The sequence below is a fragment of the Dendrobates tinctorius genome, unplaced genomic scaffold (genome assembly GCF_039654945.1).
Source record: "Dendrobates tinctorius isolate UK_male_01 unplaced genomic scaffold, ASM3965494v1 ptg000099l, whole genome shotgun sequence".
In the NCBI taxonomy this organism is placed as follows: domain Eukaryota; kingdom Metazoa; phylum Chordata; class Amphibia; order Anura; family Dendrobatidae; genus Dendrobates; species Dendrobates tinctorius.
This window is the reverse complement of record NW_027361767.1, coordinates 10,076,024-10,092,325: the sequence shown is the minus strand read 5'-3', so window position 1 is coordinate 10,092,325 and position 16,302 is coordinate 10,076,024. Positions and strand designations below refer to the sequence as shown.

The 16,302-nt window shown below is 40.4% G+C and overlaps 2 non-coding genes across 2 annotated transcripts; both read left to right on the top strand.

The window, feature by feature from the left end:
* The first annotated feature begins 2,519 nt into the window (after positions 1-2,519).
* Positions 2,520-2,592, top strand: TRNAK-UUU (transfer RNA lysine (anticodon UUU)). The gene has a single exon. It is a non-coding gene; the product is annotated as a tRNA-Lys (tRNA).
* A 3,407-nt stretch (positions 2,593-5,999) lies between these two features.
* On the top strand, positions 6,000-6,072 carry TRNAK-UUU (transfer RNA lysine (anticodon UUU)). Its single transcript has one exon. It is a non-coding gene; the product is annotated as a tRNA-Lys (tRNA).
* The last annotated feature ends 10,230 nt before the right edge of the window (positions 6,073-16,302 follow it).

The following is a 16,302-nucleotide window of genomic DNA, read 5'->3' as shown; positions in this document are numbered from 1 at the left end:
GAAGTCATTATTTTCCTCTACTCCTCTTTGGTCAGACCTCATCTGGAATATTGTGTCCAGTTTTGGGCACCACATTTTAAAAAAGACATCAACAAACTGGAGCAAGTTCAGAAAAGAGCGACCAGAATGGTGACCGGTCTGCAAACCCTGTCTTATGAGGAAAGGTTGCAGGATTTGGGAATGTTTAGTTTGCAAAAGAGAAGACTGAGAGGAGACTTAATAGCTGTCTACAAATATCTAAAGGGCTGTCACATTGTAGAAGGATCAACTTTATTCTCATTTGCACAAGGAAAGACTAGAAGCAATGGGATGAAACTGAATGGGAGGAGACACAGATTAGATATTAGAAAAAAGTTTTTGACAGTTAGAGTGATCAATGAGTGGAACAAGCTGCCACGAGAAGTGGTGAGTTCTCCTTCAATGGAAGTCTTCAAACAGAGGCTGGACAGACATCTGACTGGGATGATTTAGCGAATCCTGCTTTGAGCAGGGGGTTGGACCAGATGGCCCAGGAAGTCCCTTCCAACTCTACGATTCTATGATTCTATGATTCAGTACCCAGAGAGATTATCAATGTAGAGAGCCCGGATAGCTCAGTCGGTAGAGCATCAGACTTTTAATCTGAGGGTCCCTGTTCGGGCCTTTAATAAAGAGAAAACCAATAAACCCAAGATGTAAAGGATGTAACGAAACAGAGAAACAAATGATGGCGACTATTCAGGAGAGTATCATGGTTATGATTTCTGTTTGTTCTGACAGAACAGGGCCATGACCATGTTCTCCTTTGCTGCTTTTTTGGCACCAGCAACAAGTGATCACTGGTAATGTACCATGGATATGGTATGACGGTACTCAGTCACTATTTGGCACTATTATGTGGTTCTGTTATGGTGATATTCAGAAGATGCATATTTTTCATAACTGTATCTCCTGCCATTAAGCCACAAATCAATAGTGGACAGATCGCTAACAACAGCCATGTCATGTTTGGTATCTGGGTAGTGGTAAAATCCCGATAAAAGATATGGCAGCAATCACAAACTTTTGCGAACATCAAGGGTGAAGATATCACATAAGTTGGGAATTTCATAAAATCCTGAAGGGCTGAGGGCATCCCACAACCGGTCTCCCATGAGGTCATCATGGGGGTGCAATGTGGGTGTAACTTGTGTGCTGATAAAAGGTCTAAAGAAATTATGATCTGTGTGGAACTATAGCGAGTACAAAGAAGGGCAACAAAATTAATAAAGGGGATGGAGGAACTACAATACCCAGAGAGATTAGCAAAAAAGTATTATTTAGTCTTGAAAAGAGGCAACTGAGGGGCGATCTCATAACCATGTATAAGTATATAAGGGGACAATACAAATATCTCTCCGAGGATCTGTTTATACCAAGGAAGGTGACGGTCACAAGGGGGCGTTCTCTGCGTCTGGAGGAGAGAAGGTTTTTCCACCAACATAGAAAAGGATTCTTTACTGGTAGGGCAGGGAGAATCTGGAATTCCTTGCCTGAGGAGGTGGGGATGGCGAACTCAGTCAAGGGGTTCAAGAGAGGCCCGGATGTCTTCCTGGAGCGTAACAATATTGTATCTTGCAGTTATTAGGTTCTTTAGAAGGACGTAGATCTGGGGATTTCTTCTGACGGAATATAGGCTGAACTGTACGGACAAATGTCTTTTTTCGGCCTTGCTAACTACAGCTCTGGCAAAAATTAAGAGACCACTGCAAAATTTTCAGTTTGTCTTAATTTTCTCTTTATAGGTATGTTTTTGAGTAAAATGTAAATTGCTCTTATATTCCATAAACTACTGACAACATGTCTTCGAATTTCCAAGCACTAAATTTTGTACTTATTTTCAGAAAATGAAAAATGGTCAAAATAGCAAAAAAAATGCAGTGCTTGCAGACCTCAAATAATGCTACGAAAACAAGTTCATAATTATTTAGAAACAACAATACTAATGTTTTATCTCAGGAAGAGTTCAGAAATCAATATTTTGTGGAATAACCATGATTTTTAATCACAGCTTTCATGTGTCTTGGCATGCTTTCCACCAGTCTTTCACACTGCTTTTGGGTGACATTATGCCACTCCTGGTACAAAAATTTAAGCAGTTCTTCTTTGTTTGATGGCTTGTGACTATCCATCTTCCTCACATTCAAGAGGTTTTCAATGGGGTTCAGGTTTGGAGATGGGGCTGGCCATGACAGCGATTTGAGCTAGTGTTCCTTCATCCATACGTTGGTTTACCTAGCCGTGTGGCATGGTGCATTGTTCTGCTGGAAAAGCCAGTCCTCAGAGTTGGGGAACGTTGCCTGAGCAGAAGGAATCAACTGTTTTTCCAGGATAACCTTGTATGCGGCTTGATTCACATGTCCTTCGCAAAGATTAACCTGCCCAATTCAAGCCTGGAAATTGTGATTTTTGTGGAACTAGAGCAAGTCCAAAAAGGGGCAACAAAATTTAGTAACGGGATGGAAGAATTACAGTACCCAGCGAGATTATCAATGTAGAGAGCCCGGATAGCTCAGTCGGTAGAGCATCAGACTTTTATTCTGAGGGTCCAGGGTTCAAGTCCCTGTTCGGGCGTCGCACTATTATGTGGTTCTGTTATGGTGATATTCAGAAGATGCATATTTTTCATAACTGTATCTCCTGCCTATAAGCCACAAATCAATAGTGGACAGATCGCTAACAACAGCCATGTCATGTTTGGTCTCTGGGTAGTGGTAAAATCACCCCTGATCTTCATCTTCATCAGGGGTGAAGATAACACATAAGTTGGGAATTTCATAAAATCCTGAAGGGCTGAGGGCATCCCACAACCGGTCTCCCATGAGGTCATCATGGGGGGTGCAATGTGGGGGTAACTTGTGTGCTGATAAAAGGTCTAAAGAAATTATGATCTGTGTGGAACTATAGCGAGTACAAAGAAGGGCAACAAAATTAATAAAGGGGATGGAGGAACTACAATACCCAGAGAGATTAGCAAAAAAGTATTATTTAGTCTAGAAAAGAGGCAACTGAGGGGCGATCTCATAACCATGTATAAGTATATAAGGGGACAATACAAATATCTCTCCGAGGATCTGTTTATACCAAGGAAGGTGACGGTCACAAGGGGGCATTCTCTGCGTCTGGAGGAGAGAAGGTTTTTCCACCAACATAGAAAAGGATTCTTTACTGGTAGGGCAGGGAGAATCTGGAATTCCTTGTCTGAGGAGGTGGGGATGGCGAACTCAGTCAAGGGGTTCAAGAGAGGCCCGTATGTCTTCCTGGAGCGTAACAATATTGTATCTTGCAGTTATTAGGTTCTTTAGAAGGACGTAGATCTGGGGATTTCTTCTGACGGAATATAGGCTGAACTGGACGGACAAATGTCTTTTTTCGGCCTTGCTAACTACAGCTCTGGCAAAAATTAAGAGACCACTGCAAAATTTTCATTTTGTCTTAATTTTCTCTTTATAGGTATATTTTTGAGTAAAATGTAAATTGCTCTTATATTCTATAAACTACTGACAACATGTCTTTGAATTTCCAAGCACTAAATTTTGTACTTATTTTCAGAAAATGAAAAATGGTCAAAATAGCAAAAAAAATGCAGTGCTTGCAGACCTCAAATAATGCTACCAAAACAAGTTCATAATTATTTAGAAACAACAGTACTAATGTTTTATCTCAGGAAGAGTTCAGAAATCAATATTTTGTGGAATAACCATGATTTTTAATCACAGCTTTCATGTGTCTTGGCATGCTTTCCACCAGTCTTTCACACTGCTTTTGGGTGACATTATGCCACTCCTGGTACAAAAATTTAAGCAGTTCTTCTTTGTTTGATGGCTTGTGACTATCCATCTTCCTCACATTCAAGAGGTTTTCAATGGGGTTCAGGTTTGGAGATTGGGCTGGCCATGACAGTGATTTGAGCTAGTGTTCCTTCATCCACACGTTGGTCTACCTAGCCGTGTGGCATGGTGCATTGTTCTGCTGGAAAAGCCAGTCCTCAGAGTTGGGGAACGTTGCCTGAGCAGAAGGAATCAACTGTTTTTCCAGGATAACCTTGTATGCGGCTTGATTCACATGTCCTTCGCAAAGATTAACCTGCCCAATTCAAGCCTGGAAATTATGATTTTTGTGGAACTAGAGCAAGTCCAAAAAGTGGCAACAAAATTTAGTAACGGGATAAAAGAATTACGGTAGCCAGCGAGATTAGCTCAGTCGGTAGAGCTTCAGACTTTTAATCTGAGGGTCCAGGTTTCAAGTCCCTGTTCAGGTGTAATCTTTTAATAAATGTAATGTTATGTACCATGGATATGGTATGACGGTACTCAGTCACTATTTGGCACTATTATGTGGTTCTGTTATGGTGATATTCAGAAGATGCATATTTTTCATAACTGTATCTCCTGCCTATAAGCCACAAATCAATAGTGGACAGATCGCTAACAACAGCCATGTCATGTTTGGTCTCTGGGTAGTGGTAAAATCCCGATAAAAGATATGGCGGCAATCTCAAACTTTTGCGATCATCAGGGGTGAAGATAACACATAAGTTGGGAATTTCATAAAATCCTGAAGGGCTGAGGGCATCCCACAACCGGTCTCCCATGAGGTCATCATGGGGGGTGCAATGTGGGGGTAACTTGTGTGCTGATAAAAGGTCTAAAGAAATTATGATCTGTGTGGAACTATAGCGAGTACAAAGAAGGGCAACAAAATTAATAAAGGGGATGGAGGAACTACAATACCCAGAGAGATTAGCAAAAAAGTATTATTTAGTCTAGAAAAGAGGCAACTGAGGGGCGATCTCATAACCATGTATAAGTATATAAGGGGACAATACAAATATCTCTCCGAGGATCTGTTTATACCAAGGAAGGTGACGGTCACAAGGGGGAATTCTCTGCGTCTGGAGGAGAGAAGGTTTTTCCACCAACATAGAAAAGGATTCTTTACTGGTAGGGCAGGGAGAATCTGGAATTCCTTGTCTGAGGAGGTGGGGATGGCGAACTCAGTCAAGGGGTTCAAGAGAGGCCCGTATGTCTTCCTGGAGCGTAACAATATTGTATCTTGCAGTTATTAGGTTCTTTAGAAGGACGTAGATCTGGGGATTTCTTCTGACGGAATATAGGCTGAACTGGACGGACAAATGTCTTTTTTCGGCTTTGCTAACTACAGCTCTAGCAAAAATTAAGAGACCATTGCAAAATTTTCATTTTGTCTTAATTTTCTCTTTATAGGTATATTTTTGAGTAAAATGTAAATTGCTCTTATATTCTATAAACTACTGACAACATGTCTTTGAATTTCCAAGCACTAAATTTTGTACTTATTTTCAGAAAATGAAAAATGGTCAAAATAGCAAAAAAAATGCAGTGCTTGCAGACCTCAAATAATGCTACGAAAACAAGTTCATAATTATTTAGAAACAACAATAATAATGTTTTATCTCAGGAAGAGATCAGAAATCAATATTTTGTGGAATAACCATGATTTTTAATCACAGCTTTCATTTGTCTTGGCATGCTTTCCACCAGTCTTTCACACTGCTTTTGGGTGACATTATGCAACTCCTGGTACAAAAATTTAAGCAGTTCTTCCTTGTTTGATGGCTTGTGACTATCCATCTTCCTCACATTCAAGAGGTTTTCAATGGGGTTCAGGTTTGGAGATTGGGCTGGCCATGACAGCGATTTGAGCTAGTGTTCCTTCATCCACACGCTGGTTTACCTAGCCGTGTGGCATGGTGCATTGTTCTGCTGGAAAAGCCAGTCCTCAGAGTTGGGGAACGTTGCCTGAGCAGAAGGAATCAACTGTTTTTCCAGCATAACCTTGTATGTGGCTTGATTCACATGTCCTTCGCAAAGATTAACCTGCCCAATTCAAGCCTGGAAATTATTATTTATGTGGAACTAGAGCAAGTCCAAAAAGGGGCAACAAAATTTAGTAACGGGATGAAAGAATTACGGTACCCAGCGAGATTATCAATGTAGAGAGCCCGGATAGCTCAGTCGGTAGAGCATCAGACTTTTAATCTGAGGGTCCAGGGTTCAAGTCCCTGTTCGGGTGTAAGCTTTTAATAAATGGTAATGTTATGTACCATGGATATGGTATGACGGTACTCAGTCACTATTTGGCACTATTATGTGGTTCTGTTATGGTGATATTCAGAAGATGCATATTTTTCATAACTGTATCTCCTGCCTATAAGCCACAAATCAATAGTGGACAGATCGCTAACAACAGCCATGTCATGTTTGGTCTCTGGGTAGTGGTAAAATCCCGATAAAAGATATGGCGGCAATCTCAAACTTTTGCGATCATCAGGGGTGAAGATAACACATAAGTTGGGAATTTCATAAAATCCTGAAGGGCTGAGGGCATCCCACAACCGGTCTCCCATGAGGTCATCATGGGGGGTGCAATGTGGGGGTAACTTGTGTGCTGATAAAAGGTCTAAAGAAATTATGATCTGTGTGGAACTATAGCGAGTACAAAGAAGGGCAACAAAATTAATAAAGGGGATGGAGGAACTACAATACCCAGAGAGATTAGCAAAAAAGTATTATTTAGTCTAGAAAAGAGGCAACTGAGGGGCGATCTCATAACCATGTATAAGTATATAAGGGGACAATACAAATATCTCTCCGAGGATCTGCTTATACCAAGGAAGGTGACGGTCACAAGGGGGCATTCTCTGCGTCTGGAGGAGAGAAGGTTTTTCCACCAACATAGAAAAGGATTCTTTACTGGTAGGGCAGGGAGAATCTGGAATTCCTTGTCTGAGGAGGTGGGGATGGCGAACTCAGTCAAGGGGTTCAAGAGAGGCCCGGATGTCTTCCTGGAGCGTAACAATATTGTATCTTGCAGTTATTAGGTTCTTTAGAAGTACATAGATCTGGGGATTTCTTCTGACGGAATATAGGCTGAACTGGACGGACAAATGTCTTTTTTCGGCCTTGCTAACTACAGCTCTGGCAAAAATTAAGAGACCACTGCAAAATTTTCATTTTGTCTTAATTTTCTCTTTATAGGTACTGTATATTTTTGAGTAAAATGTAAATTGTTCTCATATTCTATAAACTACTGACAACATGTCTTCGAATTTCCAAGCACTAAATTTTGTACTTATTTTCAGAAAATGAAAAATGGTCAAAATAGCAAAAAAAATGCAGTGCTTGCAGACCTCAAATAATGCTACGAAAACAAGTTCATAATTATTTAGAAACAACAATAATAATGTTTTATCTCAGGAAGAGTTCAGAAATCAATATTTTGTGGAATAACCATGATTTTTAATCACAGCTTTCATGTGTCTTGGCATGCTTTCCACCAGTCTTTCACACTGCTTTTGGGTGACATTATGCCACTCCTGGTACAAAAATTTAACAGTTCTTCTTTGTTTGATGTCTTGTGACTATCCATCTTCCTCACATTCAAGATGTTTTCAATGGGGTTCAGGTTTGGAGATTGGGCTGGACATGACAGCGATTTGAGCTAGTGTTCCTTTATCCACACGCTGGTTTACCTAGCCGTGTGGCATGGTGCATTGTTCTGCTGGAAAAGCCAGTCCTCAGAGTTGGGGAACGTTGCCTGAGCAGAAGGAATCAACTGTTTTTCCAGGATAACCTTGTATGCTGCTTGATTCACATGTACTTCGCAAAGATTAACCTGTCCAATTCAAGCCTGGAAATTATGATTTTTGTGGAACTAGAGCAAGTCCAAAAAGGGGCAACAAAATTTAGTAACGGGATGAAAGAATTACGGTACCCAGCGAGATTATCAATGTAGCCGATAGAGCATAAGACTTTTAATCTGAGGGTCCAGGGTTCAAGTCCCTGTTCGGGCGTAAGCTTTTAATAAATGGTAATGTTATGTACCATGGATATGGTATGACGGTACTCAGTCACTATTTGGCACTATTATGTGGTTCTGTTATGGTGATATTCAGAAGATGCATATTTTTCATAACTGTATCTCCTGCCTATAAGCCACAAATCAATAGTGGACAGATCGCTAACAACAGCCATGTCATGTTTGGTCTCTGCATAGTGGTAAAATCCCGATAAGAGATATGGCGGCAATCTCAAACTTTTGCGATCATCAGGGGTGAAGATAACACATAAGTTGGGAATTTCATAAAATCCTGAAGGGCTGAGGGCATCCCACAACCGGTCTCCCATGAGGTCATCATGGGGGGTGCAATGTGGGGGTAACTTGTGTGCTGATAAAAGGTCTAAAGAAATTATGATCTGTGTGGAACTATAGCGAGTACAAAGAAGGGCAACAAAATTAATAAAGGGGATGGAGGAACTACAATACCCAGAGAGATTAGCAAAAAAGTATTATTTAGTCTAGAAAAGAGGCAACTGAGGGGCGATCTCATAACCATGTATAAGTATATAAGGGGACAATACAAATATCTCTCCGAGGATCTGTTTATACCAAGGAAGGTGACGGTCACAAGGGGGCATTCTCTGCGTCTGGAGGAGAGAAGGTTTTTCCACCAACATAGAAAAGGATTCTTTACTGGTAGGGCAGGGAGAATCTGGAATTCCTTGTCTGAGGAGGTGGGGATGGCGAACTCAGTCAAGGGGTTCAAGAGAGGCCCGTATGTCTTCCTGGAGCGTAATAATATTGTATCTTGCAGTTATTAGGTTCTTTAGAAGGACGTAGATCTGGGGATTTCTTCTGACGGAATATAGGCTGAACTGGACGGACAAATGTCTTTTTTCGGCCTTGCTAACTACAGCTCTGGCAAAAATTAAGAGACCACTGCAAAATTTTCAGTTTGTCTTAATTTTCTCTTTATAGGTATGTTTTTGAGTAAAATGTAAATTGCTCTTATATTCTATAAACTACTGACAACATGTCTTCGAATTTCCAAGCACTAAATTTTGTACTTATTTTCAGAAAATGAAAAATGGTCAAAATAGCAAAAAAAATGCAGTGCTTGCAGACCTCAAATAATGCTACGAAAACAAGTTCATAATTATTTAGAAACAACAATACTAATGTTTTATCTCAGGAAGAGTTCAGAAATCAATATTTTGTGGAATAACCATGATTTTTAATCACAGCTTTCATGTGTCTTGGCATGCTTTCCACCAGTCTTTCACACTGCTTTTGGGTGACATTATGCCACTCCTGGTACAAAAATTTAAGCAGTTCTTCTTTGTTTGATGGCTTGTGACTATCCATCTTCCTCACATTCAAGAGGTTTTCAATGGGGTTCAGGTTTGGAGATTGGGCTGGCCATGACAGCGATTTGAGCTAGTGTTCCTTCATCCACATGCTGGTTTACCTAGCCGTGTGGCATGGTGCATTGTTCTGCTGGAAAAGCCAGTCCTCAGAGTTGGGGAACGTTGCCTGCGCAGAACGAATCAACTGTTTTTCCAGGATAACCTTGTATGCGGCTTGATTCACATGTCCTTCGCAAAGATTAACCTGCCCAATTCAAGCCTGGAAATTATGATTTTTGTGGAACTAGAGCAAGTCCAAAAAGGGGCAACAAAATTTAGTAACGGGATAGAAGAATTACGGTACCCAGCGAGATTATAAATGTAGAGAGCCCTGATAGCTCAGTCGGTAGAGCATCATACTTTTAATGGTAATGTTATGTACCATGGATATGGTATGACGGTACTCAGTCACTATTTGGCACTATTACGTGGTTCTGTTATGGTGATATTCAGAAGATGCATATTTTTCATAACTGTATCTCCTGCCTATAAGCCACAAATCAATAGTGGACAGATCGCTAACAACAGCCATGTCATGTTTGGTCTCTGGGTAGTGGTAAAATCCCGATTAAAGATATGGCGGCAATCTCAAACTTTTGCGATCATCAGGGGTGAAGATAACACATAAGTTGGGAATTTCATAAAATCCTGAAGGGCTGAGTGCATCCCACAACCGGTCTCCCATGAGGTCATCATGGGGGGTGCAATTTGGGGGTAACTTGTGTGCTGATAAAAGGTCTAAAGAAATTATGATCTGTGTGGAACTATAGCGAGTACAAAGAAGGGCAACAAAATTAATAAAGGGGATGGAGGAACTACAATACCCAGAGAGATTAGCAAAAAAGTATTATTTAGTCTTGAAAAGAGGCAACTGAGGGGCGATCTCATAACCATGTATAAGTATATAAGGGGACAATACAAATATCTCTCCGAGGATCTGTTTATACCAAGGAAGTTGACGGTCACAAGGGGGCATTCTCTGCGTCTGGAGGAGATAAGGTTTTTCCACCAACATAGAAAAGGATTCTTTACTGGTAGGGCAGGGAGAATCTGGAATTCCTTGTCTGAGGAGGTGGGGATGGCGAACTCAGTCAAGGGGTTCAAGAGAGGCCCGGATGTCTTCCAGGAGCGTAATAATATTGTATCTTGCAGTTATTAGGTTCTTTAGAAGGACGTAGATCTGGGGATTTCTTCTGACGGAATATAGGCTGAACTGGACGGACAAATGTCTTTTTTCGGCCTTGCTAACTACAGCTCTGGCAAAAATTAAGAGACCACTGCAAAATTTTCATTTTGTCTTAATTTTCTCTTTATAGGTATATTTTTGAGTAAAATGTAAATTGCTCTTATATTCTATAAACTACTGACAACATGTCTTTGAATTTCCAAGCACTAAATTTTGTACTTATTTTCAGAAAATGAAAAATGGTCAAAATAGCAAAAAAAATGCAGTGCTTGCAGACCTCAAATAATGCTACGAAAACAAGTTCATAATTATTTAGAAACAACAATACTAATGTTTTATCTCAGGAAGAGTTCAGAAATCAATATTTTGTGGAATAACCATGATTTTTAATCACAGCTTTCATGTGTCTTGGCATGCTTTCCACCAGTCTTTCACACTGCTTTTGGGTGACATTATGCCACTCCTGGTACAAAAATTTAAGCAGTTCTTCTTTGTTTGATGGCTTGTGACTATCCATCTTCCTCACATTCAAGAGGTTTTCAATGGGGTTCAGGTTTGGAGATTGGGCTGGCCATGACAGCGATTTGAGCTAGTGTTCCTTCATCCACATGCTGGTTTACCTAGCCGTGTGGCATGGTGCATTGTTCTGCTGGAAAAGCCAGTCCTCAGAGTTGGGGAACGTTGCCTGCGCAGAAGGAATCAACTGTTTTTCCAGGATAACCTTGTATGCGGCTTGATTCACATGTCCTTCGCAAAGATTAACCTGCCCAATTCAAGCCTGGAAATTATGATTTTTGTGGAACTAGAGCAAGTCCAAAAATTGGCAACAAAATTTAGTAACGGGATGAAAGAATTACGGTACCCAGCGAGATTATCAATGTAGCCGGTAGAGCATAAGACTTTTAATCTGAGGGTCCAGGGTTCAAGTCCCTGTTCGGGCGTAAGCTTTTAATAAATGGTAATGTTATGTACCATGGATATGGTATGACGGTACTCAGTCACTATTTGGCACTATTATGTGGTTCTGTTATGGTGATATTCAGAAGATGCATATTTTTCATAACTGTATCTCCTGCCTATAAGCCACAAATCAATAGTGGACAGATCGCTAACAACAGCCATGTCATGTTTGGTCAATGGGTAGTGTTAAAATCCCGATTAAAGATATGGCGGCAATCTCAAACTTTTGCGATCATCAGGGGTGAAGATAACACATAAGTTGGGAATTTCATAAAATCCTGAAGGGCTGAGTGCATCCCACAACCGGTCTCCCATGAGGTCATCATGGGGGGTGCAATGTGGGGGTAACTTGTGTGCTGATAAAAGGTCTAAAGAAATTATGATCTGTGTGGAACTATAGCGAGTACAAAGAAGGGCAACAAAATTAATAAAGGGGATGGAGGAACTACAATACCCAGAGAGATTAGCAAAAAAGTATTATTTAGTCTAGAAAAGAGGCAACTGAGGGGCGATCTCATAACCTTGTATAAGTATATAAGGGGACAATACAAATATCTCTCCGAGGATCTGTTTATACCAAGGAAGGTGACGGTCACAAGGGGGCATTCTCTGCGTCTGGAGGAGAGAAGGTTTTTCCACCAACATAGAAAAGGATTCTTTACTGGTAGGGCAGGGAGAATCTGGAATTCCTTGTCTGAGGAGGTGGGGATGGCGAACTCAGTCAAGGGGTTCAAGAGAGGCCCGTATGTCTTCCTGGAGCGTAATAATATTGTATCTTGCAGTTATTAGGTTCTTTAGAAGGACGTAGATCTGGGGAATTCTTCTGACGGAATATAGGCTGAACTGGATGGACAAATGTCTTTTTTCGGCCTTGCTAACTACAGCTCTGGCAAAAATTAAGAGACCACTGCAAAATTTTCAGTTTGTCTTAATTTTCTCTTTATAGGTATGTTTTTGAGTAAAATGTAAATTGCTCTTATATTCTATAAACTACTGACAACATGTCTTCGAATTTCCAAGCACTAAATTTTGTACTTATTTTCAGAAAATGAAAAATGGTCAAAATAGCAAAAAAAATGCAGTGCTTGCAGACCTCAAATAATGCTACGAAAACAAGTTCATAATTATTTAGAAACAACAATACTAATGTTTTATCTCAGGAAGAGTTCAGAAATCAATATTTTGTGGAATAACCATGATTTTTAATCACAGCTTTCATGTGTCTTGGCATGCTTTCCACCAGTCTTTCACACTGCTTTTGGGTGACATTATGCCACTCCTGGTACAAAAATTTAAGCAGTTCTTCTTTGTTTGATGGCTTGTGACTATCCATCTTCCTCACATTCAAGAGGTTTTCAATGGGGTTCAGGTTTGGAGATTGGGCTGGCCATGACAGCGATTTGAGCTAGTGTTCCTTCATCCACATGCTGGTTTACCTAGCCGTGTGGCATGGTGCATTGTTCTGCTGGAAAAGCCAGTCCTCAGAGTTGGGGAACGTTGCCTGCGCAGAAGGAATCAACTGTTTTTCCAGGATAACCTTGTATGCGGCTTGATTCACATGTCCTTCGCGAAGATTAACCTGCCCAATTCAAGCCTGGAAATTATGATTTTTGTGGAACTAGAGCAAGTCCAAAAAGGGGCAACAAAATTTAGTAACGGGATAGAAGAATTACGGTACCCAGCGAGATTATAAATGTAGAGAGCCCTGATAGCTCAGTCGGTAGAGCATCATACTTTTAATGGTAATGTTATGTACCATGGATATGGTATGACGGTACTCAGTCACTATTTGGCACTATTACGTGGTTCTGTTATGGTGATATTCAGAAGATGCATATTTTTCATAACTGTATCTCCTGCCTATAAGCCACAAATCAATAGTGGACAGATCGCTAACAACAGCCATGTCATGTTTGGTCTCTGGGTAGTGGTAAAATCCCGATTAAAGATATGGCGGCAATCTCAAACTTTTGCGATCATCAGGGGTGAAGATAACACATAAGTTGGGAATTTCATAAAATCCTGAAGGGCTGAGTGCATCCCACAACCGGTCTCCCATGAGGTCATCATGGGGGGTGCAATGTGGGGGTAACTTGTGTGCTGATAAAAGGTCTAAAGAAATTATGATCTGTGTGGAACTATAGCGAGTACAAAGAAGGGCAACAAAATTAATAAAGGGGATGGAGGAACTACAATACCCAGAGAGATTAGCAAAAAAGTATTATTTAGTCTAGAAAAGAGGCAACTGAGGGGCGATCTCATAACCATGTATAAGTATATAAGGGGACAATACAAATATCTCTCCGAGGATCTGTTTATACCAAGGAAGTTGACGGTCACAAGGGGGCATTCTCTGCGTCTGGAGGAGATAAGGTTTTTCCCCCAACATAGAAAAGGATTCTTTACTGGTAGGGCAGGGAGAATCTGGAATTCCTTGTCTGAGGAGGTGGGGATGGCGAACTCAGTCAAGGGGTTCAAGAGAGGCCCGGATGTCTTCCAGGAGCGTAATAATATTGTATCTTGCAGTTATTAGGTTCTTTAGAAGGACGTAGATCTGGGGATTTCTTCTGACGGAATATAGGCTGAACTGGACGGACAAATGTCTTTTTTCGGCCTTGCTAACTACAGCTCTGGCAAAAATTAAGAGACCACTGCAAAATTTTCATTTTGTCTTAATTTTCTCTTTATAGGTATATTTTTGAGTAAAATGTAAATTGCTCTTATATTCTATAAACTACTGACAACATGTCTTTGAATTTCCAAGCACTAAATTTTGTACTTATTTTCAGAAAATGAAAAATGGTCAAAATAGCAAAAAAATGCAGTGCTTGCAGACCTCAAATAATGCTACGAAAACAAGTTCATAATTATTTAGAAACAACAAAACTAATGTTTTATCTCAGGAAGAGTTCAGAAATCAATATTTTGTGGAATAACCATGATTTTTAATCACAGCTTTCATGTGTCTTGGCATGCTTTCCACCAGTCTTTCACACTGCTTTTGGGTGACATTATGCCACTCCTGGTACAAAAATTTAAGCAGTTCTTCTTTGTTTGATGGCTTGTGACTATCCATCTTCCTCACATTCAAGAGGTTTTCAATGGGGTTCAGGTTTGGAGATTGGGCTGGCCATGACAGCGATTTGAGCTAGTGTTCCTTCATCCACATGCTGGTTTACCTAGCCGTGTGGCATGGTGCATTGTTCTGCTGGAAAAGCCAGTCCTCAGAGTTGGGGAACGTTGCCTGCGCAGAAGGAATCAACTGTTTTTCCAGGATAACCTTGTATGCGGCTTGATTCACATGTCCTTCGCAAAGATTAACCTGCCCAATTCAAGCCTGGAAATTATGATTTTTGTGGAACTAGAGCAAGTCCAAAAAGTGGCAACAAAATTTAGTAACGGGATGAAAGAATTACGGTACCCAGCGAGATTATCAATGTAGCCGGTAGAGCATAAGACTTTTAATCTGAGGGTCCAGGGTTCAAGTCCCTGTTCGGGCGTAAGCTTTTAATAAATGGTAATGTTATGTACCATGGATATGGTATGACGGTACTCAGTCACTATTTGGCACTATTATGTGGTTCTGTTATGGTGATATTCAGAAGATGCATATTTTTCATAACTGTATCTCCTGCCTATAAGCCACAAATCAATAGTGGACAGATCGCTAACAACAGCCATGTCATGTTTGGTCAATGGGTAGTGTTAAAATCCCGATTAAAGATATGGCGGCAATCTCAAACTTTTGCGATCATCAGGGGTGAAGATTACACATAAGTTGGGAATTTCATAAAATCCTGAAGGGCTGAGTGCATCCCACAACCGGTCTCCCATGAGGTCATCATGGGGGGTGCAATGTGGGGGTAACTTTGTGCTGATAAAAGGTCTAAAGAAATTATGATCTGTGTGGAACTATAGCGAGTACAAAGAAGGGCAACAAAATTAATAAAGGGGATGGAGGAACTACAATACCCAGAGAGATTAGCAAAAAAGTATTATTTAGTCTAGAAAAGAGGCAACTGAGGGGCGATCTCATAACCTTGTATAAGTATATAAGGGGACAATACAAATATCTCTCCGAGGATCTGTTTATACCAAGGAAGGTGACGGTCACAAGGGGGCATTCTCTGCGTCTGGAGGAGAGAAGGTTTTTCCACCAACATAGAAAAGGATTCTTTACTGGTAGGGCAGGGAGAATCTGGAATTCCTTGTCTGAGGAGGTGGGGATGGCGAACTCAGTCAAGGGGTTCAAGAGAGGCCCGTATGTCTTCCTGGAGCGTAATAATATTGTATCTTGCAGTTATTAGGTTCTTTAGAAGGACGTAGATCTGGGGAATTCTTCTGACGGAATATAGGCTGAACTGGATGGACAAATGTCTTTTTTCGGCCTTGCTAACTACAGCTCTGGCAAAAATTAAGAGACCACTGCAAAATTTTCATTTTGTCTTAATTTTCTCTTTATAGGTATATTTTTGAGTAAAATGTAAATTGCTCTTATATTCTATAAACTACTGACAACATGTCTTTGAATTTCCAAGCACTAAATTTTGTACTTATTTTCAGAAAATGAAAAATGGTCAAAATAGCAAAAAAAATGCAGTGCTTGCAGACCTCAAATAATGCTACGAAAACAAGTTCATAATTATTTAGAAACAACAATACTAATGTTTTATCTCAGGAAGAGTTCAGAAATCAATATTTTGTGGAATAACCATGATTTTTAATCACAGCTTTCATGTGTCTTGGCATGCTTTCCACCAGTCTTTCACACTGCTTTTGGGTGACATTATGCCACTCCTGGTACAAAAATTTAAGCAGTTCTTCTTTGTTTGATGGCTTGTGACTATCCATCTTCCTCACATTCAAGAGGTTTTCAATGGGGTTCAGGTTTGGAGATTGGGCTGGCCATGA